Source organism: Etheostoma spectabile, unplaced genomic scaffold, assembly GCF_008692095.1.
Source record: "Etheostoma spectabile isolate EspeVRDwgs_2016 unplaced genomic scaffold, UIUC_Espe_1.0 scaffold00001902, whole genome shotgun sequence".
NCBI lineage: Eukaryota > Metazoa > Chordata > Actinopteri > Perciformes > Percidae > Etheostoma > Etheostoma spectabile.
In genome coordinates, this window is record NW_022602828.1 from 41095 (window position 1) to 48665 (window position 7571).

General features: G+C 39.3%; 1 non-coding gene across 1 annotated transcript; it reads right to left on the reverse strand.

The window, feature by feature from the left end:
• Nucleotides 1–5588: 5588 nt before the first annotated feature.
• On the reverse strand, nt 5589–5660 carry trnag-ucc (transfer RNA glycine (anticodon UCC)). The gene has a single exon. It is a non-coding gene; the product is annotated as a tRNA-Gly (tRNA).
• Nucleotides 5661–7571: the final 1911 nt, after the last annotated feature.

Genomic DNA, 7571 nt, shown 5'->3' on the forward strand with positions numbered 1-7571 from the left:
AACTTTCTTTTGATAATTGCTATCTGTTCTTTTTTATGCATATATGCATGTGCATATATGCCTATACGTTCTTTTTGATTAATACATACACACATCAGCTTTCTTTTTGATTAATATAATTTAATATATAATATTATTGATCCCCAGTGGGGAAATTACACTCTGTGTACACTTTGTTAGTAAATCCCACACAGGCCTGAAACACACACACACACACACCACACACACACAACACACACACACACACACACACTCACACACGTATGTGTTTGTGGTTCCTGTTTAAAGGAAGTGGGACCTTGCTCATTTCCACATGCAAACCTATAGTTTGCCATGTGCTTATGTTTTTTCACATGTCTACAGAATATTCCTAATTCTGGAGTACACAGGTTGCAAAACGTATACCTTTACATACTTTTTGATGTATGATGACAGATTGTTGAAAGGGATCATGTGCTCCTGTGGGTCATGGGGTCAGACCTTCTTCCAGCTTTCTTCTTCCTCCCGTCTCTCTCAGTAGTTCTAGTCACTGGTTGTTGCTCTACATTTGAAATGATGAAAAATATTTTTTAAAGTGCATGCATGTGGTTATAAACACATTACAACAAGATAAAAAATGCATGCATTAGTATGCAGGTAACCAGTATAATGTAGGTAACTCTTATATTGTTAGAATAACACAGAATGTTATGTGATGTATTAAAAGTTAATCACTATGCCATTATAAAGAGTCCTTAAATAACTTGTTAAAACAATCTGTCAAATTAAAAAAAAAAGGTTTAAGAGGATAGGAAAATACATTTTTAAATTTTACTTTTCCTTTCCCCCATAAACCATGGTAGCTACAGACTCAACTCCTAAAACCATATTCTTTGAGTTACACACTCTTTAGCTTAGGTCTCATACACTAAAAAGGATGAACAATATGAAATATCACATTACAGAAAGCAGTAATACTACTAAAAGTAAGGCACTGGGGCAAATCTTTGCTGGACATCACAATGGTTTTAAGTGGCCAAACCCTGAAGACAAGGCAAAAAACTGCTCTCCATAAATGCTGGAGACACTGAATTTTCCACCAAATCTAGAGCTTAATGTGGTTAACATTGAATTAAATTTACCACACGTCTTTTTTTAGCTAAAAAAACAACAAAGATACATTTTTCCCTTTCCATCCACCACATTAACGTTACTTAAAGACACTTTTCCTGTCACCCGACATATAAAATGGGTATTTAAAAAAAAAATACATAGCCTAAATGTTAACTAGCTAGATTGGCAAAATGTAAAGGTAACAGTTTAATGTTAACTTTACCTCCACTAATATAACCGCGTAGCCTATGCTAGGCCTATAATATAGCTGTAATAAGTTTTAATTAATCATTCTAAAACACTGACAAACCAACAAACAGAATCGGGAACATAACGTTAGCATCAACCGGAGGTAATGTTAGCCAAAATACGGCAACAGCTAGCTCAAAAGCTAGCAGCAACCGACCGTAAACTTCCAGAATATGGGTTACATTGTATTTCAGGCAATGGTAGGACAGTGAAGTAAAAAAGATGTCCCGAACAGCGTATGTAAAATGAGTTGTGTTAGCTTTACCAAACGTTGTAATTATTGCTAGCTAATCATAACCACGGGGAAAATGTTAGGTTGGAGCGAGACTAAGTTTTCCTTTGGGGGGGAGCTAGTTAACAGCTAGCTCTAGCCTAGCTATGACACAGGTCGGTAAGCTAATGTCGCTGCTTGTGAAGGTTTATCAGCAGAGATTTTAATGTGACAGAATTATCAAAGATTGATCTTACCTTAACGCTGCTCCAGCTCTCTCTGAGTAGTGTGTGTGACCGGACTCTGCTGCGCACGGACCAAACCGGTCCTCCTTTGATGTCTCGAGCTGTTACTTCTTTCAACACCTTTGAAGTATCTACCCGCTATTCTTTTGAAGTCGTGAGGTCAGAGGTCAAATATGGCGGTCAAGCATTTATATCCGTAATCCCTTTCTTGTTTGTCTCTACAACTCTCAATAAGTTATTTACAATGCTGAAAAGCATGCCACACTTTTAAATTACCTTCACTGCCAAAAGCATAATAAATCAAATGTAAAATATCTCTATAAAATGAAATAATTTAACTTTATAGAGATATTTAATTTCCATGCTTCTATAACATAAACTAACAATTTTATTTAAGTCTGTCTTATTCAACTACAGTAGCATTACTGCTGTTGCTTTACAGCAGACTACCGCAAAGTCAAAAAAATACAGTAAATCACTGTAAATTAAATGTTACCACGCACAATGCAATGCATAATACAGTAATAAACCGGAACAGAAAATAATGGTATTTTACTGGGCATTTTATGGTAAGTAACTGTAGAAATGCAGTAAAGTTGAACAGTGTACCGCAAATTCAAAATGTACAGTAAATCACTGTAAATTAAATGTTAATACCCATAATGCAATGTATATTACAGTAATGAACCAGAAAATAAAGTTATGGTATTTTACTGGACATTTTGTGGTAACTGTAGAAGTTACAGCAAAGTCTAACAGTGTAGGCTACGTACGTAACTACAGCTCTTATCTAATACTGGACAAATGTCAGAGATCATACAGATCTTTCTGCAGACCTTCTGCCAGCTATATTCCAATTTCCGTACCGGGAGTTGAACCCAGGCAACCTTGATGAAAACAAGGAATCCTAACCGCTGGACCATATGGGAATGACTACTTATTAATAACAGGCATTTCACGAATCAATCCATAGTCTGGCAAAAAAAATTATATATGAAAAGCCGTCTTGGTTCATCTTTCCACTGTTCCTACCATCACCACTCTGGTCTGGTTGGAAACTAAAGGATCTAAACTAAAAGGATGTTCCTCTTTAACTAACAGGTCTATCTCTGTAGGGATCCATCCCATAATGTTGTCACACACTTAGAATAATGATCTGAGTCTGTCAGCAGCAACAACACAACCTTTAGTGGCCGCTGACTTTACCTTTAAATTAGGAGTTTAAACAGAGACACAAGGAAGAATAAATCCATCAAATCAAGTCTCCAATAATCAGCATGTGGCCTTGTTTTATTTCAGGTAGTCAGCATGGAGCTGTTCCACATTCCCAGACATTTAAAACAAGTCAATCATTGGCGTTATTCTACGAGTCAGATGAATAAATCAGCTGTTTGCTATTTGAGCTGCTCTGTTTCCTGCTGCTCCGTCATTCTTTAGTGTCCTCTGGAAACAGGTTGCTGTCCTTTATGTTTCTTTTGGATGACATCATCAGTGTCTTTGCTTTAGTCTGAAGAAACTCCAACAGATTTAAACCACATGCAGTCACAGAAAATACAAACAGGGAATAGAAAATATCAGACAAAGAATATGAAATGAAAAGTCCCCAAAGTAGGAAAATATAATGTTAATCTACCAAACAACAAGAACTGGAGAGCATCCAATTAAACATGGCCGACTTCCAGTATGTCGGTAATGAAGAGAGGAATGTTTGGATATATTACAGATGAATTTTATTTTATTTAATCTTTATTTAACCAAGAACAATCCCATTGAGCAACAGTAACTCTTCTTCCAGGGAAATAAGTTTCATAATACATAAAAGACAAGAAAGTGGTTCCATACTACAACACATTACACATAACTTAAGCAGACATACAACTTAAAAACAGGCTCCACTGAGATTTGAACTCAGATTGCTGGATTCAGAGTCCAGTGTGCTAACCATTACACCATGGAACCTTTAGAAGTGTTGCAGGGGTATGCTAGACAGTTTCTTTCATAATAGCCACATGTGTGCTATTGAAGGTACACAACAATCACAACAAAGATGAAAAAGCAACAATTACAGGCCAACTTAAGTCATTTAGTTAGCTAAGCGTTCAGAGGATGTGGGAAAAGCAAGTCAAGAACAGGTTTTGAAAGACTTGCCACAGACAGTGAATACAGCAGTAGATATGTCTACTTTATATACTACTACTACTACTACTTTACATCTGTTTCCAATAAAAATGCTCACAAAACACTGTACTTGCAATTGCGTTTCTTGCGCACATTCATGTTCTCTTAAATGTAAAGAACATTGAAAGTCTTAATTCCCAATATCATGTCTCAGACATTAGTTCCAGATGAAAACACTAGCTGTCAGAAGTGGGATTTGAACCCACGCCTCCAGTGGAGACTGCGACCTGAACGCAGCGCCTAAGCATAAATATGCGGCTCAACCTCAAAAAGCCATAAAGCAAATGCTTGTGGCTTAAAGATCGAGCTCCCGCTCATAAAACGGCAGATAAGCGTATTCTCTGTGGCGCAATAGGTCAGCGCAGTCGGCTGTTAGCGAAAGGATGGTGGTTCAAGTCCACCCAGGGATGTTTGTAGCTAACAAAGAAGCCAAAGGAGAAAAGAGGGAAAGGAGTGCTGGACCTGTTATTGTTTTTAGGGAGCAGATTTACAGCTATACACTTTGTGGCTCACACAGTGGCTAACCTTTGTTAACATCAAAGATGCTATTTGGACCTCCAGAAACTTGCTGGTAAGAAAGCACAGGCAGATCCCCCCGTGGCTGTGATCAGGATGGCTGCAGTAAGTATTATGTGTTTTATGATTGTACTTTTGTTTTTGAATGGTACATGAACATATTTTGAAGAGTGGTTTTATATGCTGCGAATTTTGGCAAACTTTTTTGATCACTTGAGGTATTTCCGTGTAGTCTTTGGTCTTTGACAGTTACCTTGCAATCTAAAACTGTAAATCCTATTGTCTCTATAACAATAGTTGGCAGTTGGAGGAGTAATCAGAATCAGAATCAGAAATACTTTATTTATTGATCCCCGGCCCTGGCTCTTTACAGTGAATATGCAAAAGAAGATGTTCACAAATTTAGCCCAGGTAAATGCTCAGCCCATATTCACACAGACCTAAACCTACTCACTTAATGCTGGTTACAATATTCTAATAATCAACAATGCCAGAGAAAAATGACAAAGAGTGATAATTTTTTTTAAATAAAGTATTAGCAGTTTTTAATAAAGTATTAGCTTTTTACTTGCAAAGGTTTTTTTCCCATAACATTAACAAGCATATCGTTAGTTACGGTCCCTGCTTCTGTCACGATGTGGAGAGTTGGTACTTGCAGGAAGTGTGGCCGAGTTGTCTAAGGTGCTGGATTTAGGCTCACTCTCCACTCTCTGGAGGCGTGGGTTCAAATCCCACCACTGCCATTTGCATATATTACATAGCTGGAAGGCAACCAATGTGGTCTCTTACAGCTGTGTCATTTGGCCTGAACTTGGTGATGTAACTAGAATCATCCATCAATCACCTTGCTGAGATTGTTCCTTGTTAACCTGAGGTTCAACGATGGGTGAAACCTTCCTTTCCAGCACTTTGGAGTAGAAAATCAACAAATAATTGTGATAATTAATCGTGATCTCCATATTGATCAAAGTAATTGTCGTTATCATTTTGGTCATAATCATGCAGCTCAAAGAGATTTTATCAAACCAGGTTGGGCAAGTAACCTTTCTGCTGACTTCTTGTAAAAAAAGAAAGTACCACAACCCAAAAACAGTTACTGCAATGGCTGGGAATCGAACCCAGGTCAACTGCTTGGAAGGCAGCTATGCTCACCACTATACCACCATCGCTGGGCAATACAATGTTCACTTCAAATCTTGTAATACATCTGGGCATTGAGACTCAAAGTGTGCTCTATCACTGAGCTACAGCCCCTGATGAGTCAGAAATTCCCTCCAGGGGGTCCTGTGTTTCCACATTCACAAGAATGGGAAGTATGTGCTAACTCCCTTCGATAGCTCAGTTGGTAGACGCATAAAGCCGAAATCCTTAGGTCGCTGGTTCAAATCCGGCTCGAAGGATCTGTTTTTTCCAAAGTTTCCTTTAGGGGATCAATAAAGTATTTCTGATTCTGATGTAGAGACAGACGACCCAAAAGAATAATATTTCTTGCCGGGACATAACAAGAAACAAAAAAAAGAGTTGCGGTAGACAGAGTTAAGCCCTGACAAAATAGAGAACTACAGACAAAAGTTGTGGAATAGTGCCAAGTGTGACCAGAAGAATTGAAAAAAACAACCGTTTACTTTAAGGTTTGTACTATAAAGTACAAAAGTGGATGTGGCCTATATGCTGGAATAGCGCCACCTATCGAATGATGTGCCAAATTTTAAACTTGGCCATTCCTCGTTAGTATAATGGACAGTATCTCCGCCTGTCACAATACTACAAGGACTCAAGGAAGTCCCGGAGAACGCGTTGGACTACTCATGAGGGGAAAGTGGCCCTTGGCTCAGCCTGTGTTCAGCGTGGGAGAAGAACTCTTGATCCTAAAAGGGAATATTGTCAAGCGATGGAAAGAGCACAACTCCTGGACATGAACAACACGTCTCAAGGCGCAGCAGTGTGTCAAGTCTGGGCACCTTAGAATTCCTTTATGGTCTTCGCAGATAATGTGGTTCTGTTGGCTTATCAGGCAGTGATCTACAGCGCCCACTGGGGTGACTCATGAGGGAAAGCGGGCCTTGGCTCAGGCTGTGTTCAGCATGGCTAAGACCCTAAATCAGGCTTCAGTACCTATGGGATAATACAATATTGTTCACGAAGGCACAACTGAGATTTTTTATAATGTGATGTGTCATTGGTTGCTACCAACGCTAAGGTGCCTTTCATTGTCGGCGGGATTTGGACCTTCGTGGGGAGACCCCAATGGATTTCTAGTCCAGTGCCTTAAACACTCGACCACGACAACTCAAAAAGTGGTGATAAACCAACTGCTTGGAAGGTAGCTATGCTCACTACTACACCCCCATCACTAGACAATGTGATATTCACTGCAAATCTGGCAACCCATCTGGGCATTGAGACTGATTTTTGCATTAATTAACATAAATGCAAGGAGGTCACGACATCCCACAACACTGTGCTATACAAATTCGCACAAATCCTTTTCAACTGCTGAGTAAAGCAGGACATGGGTAAAGTGCACAGAGTTGTTAGACACTAGAGATGAGCCGGATACTCGGCAGAAACGAGTATCCGGTACAGATAAAGCACTTTTGCCAAATACAAGAATAATACAAGTAATACGAGTCCATATCTGTGCTCGGATTGTTAAAAAATCTGACTGACGTGTAGCTGACTGTGTCTGCGTTCTGTGCTAGGCTAGTCACAGCACCCCTCCCCTACACTATTCTGTGATAGGTAGTCACAGCACCCCTCCCCTACACTATTCTGTAGATAGGCTAGTCACAGCACCCCTACCCTACACACAAAAAGTGTGTTGTCATGGAAATACTTTCTATCAGCAATAAATACAACAATTTCTGTGTCAACCCGTATCTATTGCATGCTTAAAATAACATACTGGTTAAAGCCCGCCGATTTCCAGACAACCAACCCACTTCCGCTTCTTACAGTGCAGACGCTTGCTGCTTGCTCCTGCTTCTGCTTGCATATTTTTGCTGATAATCGTGCTTTTCCTCTGAGAAACTATGAGCACGGCTCTTGGACACTTCAAAACACTGGACTATACATTTTTT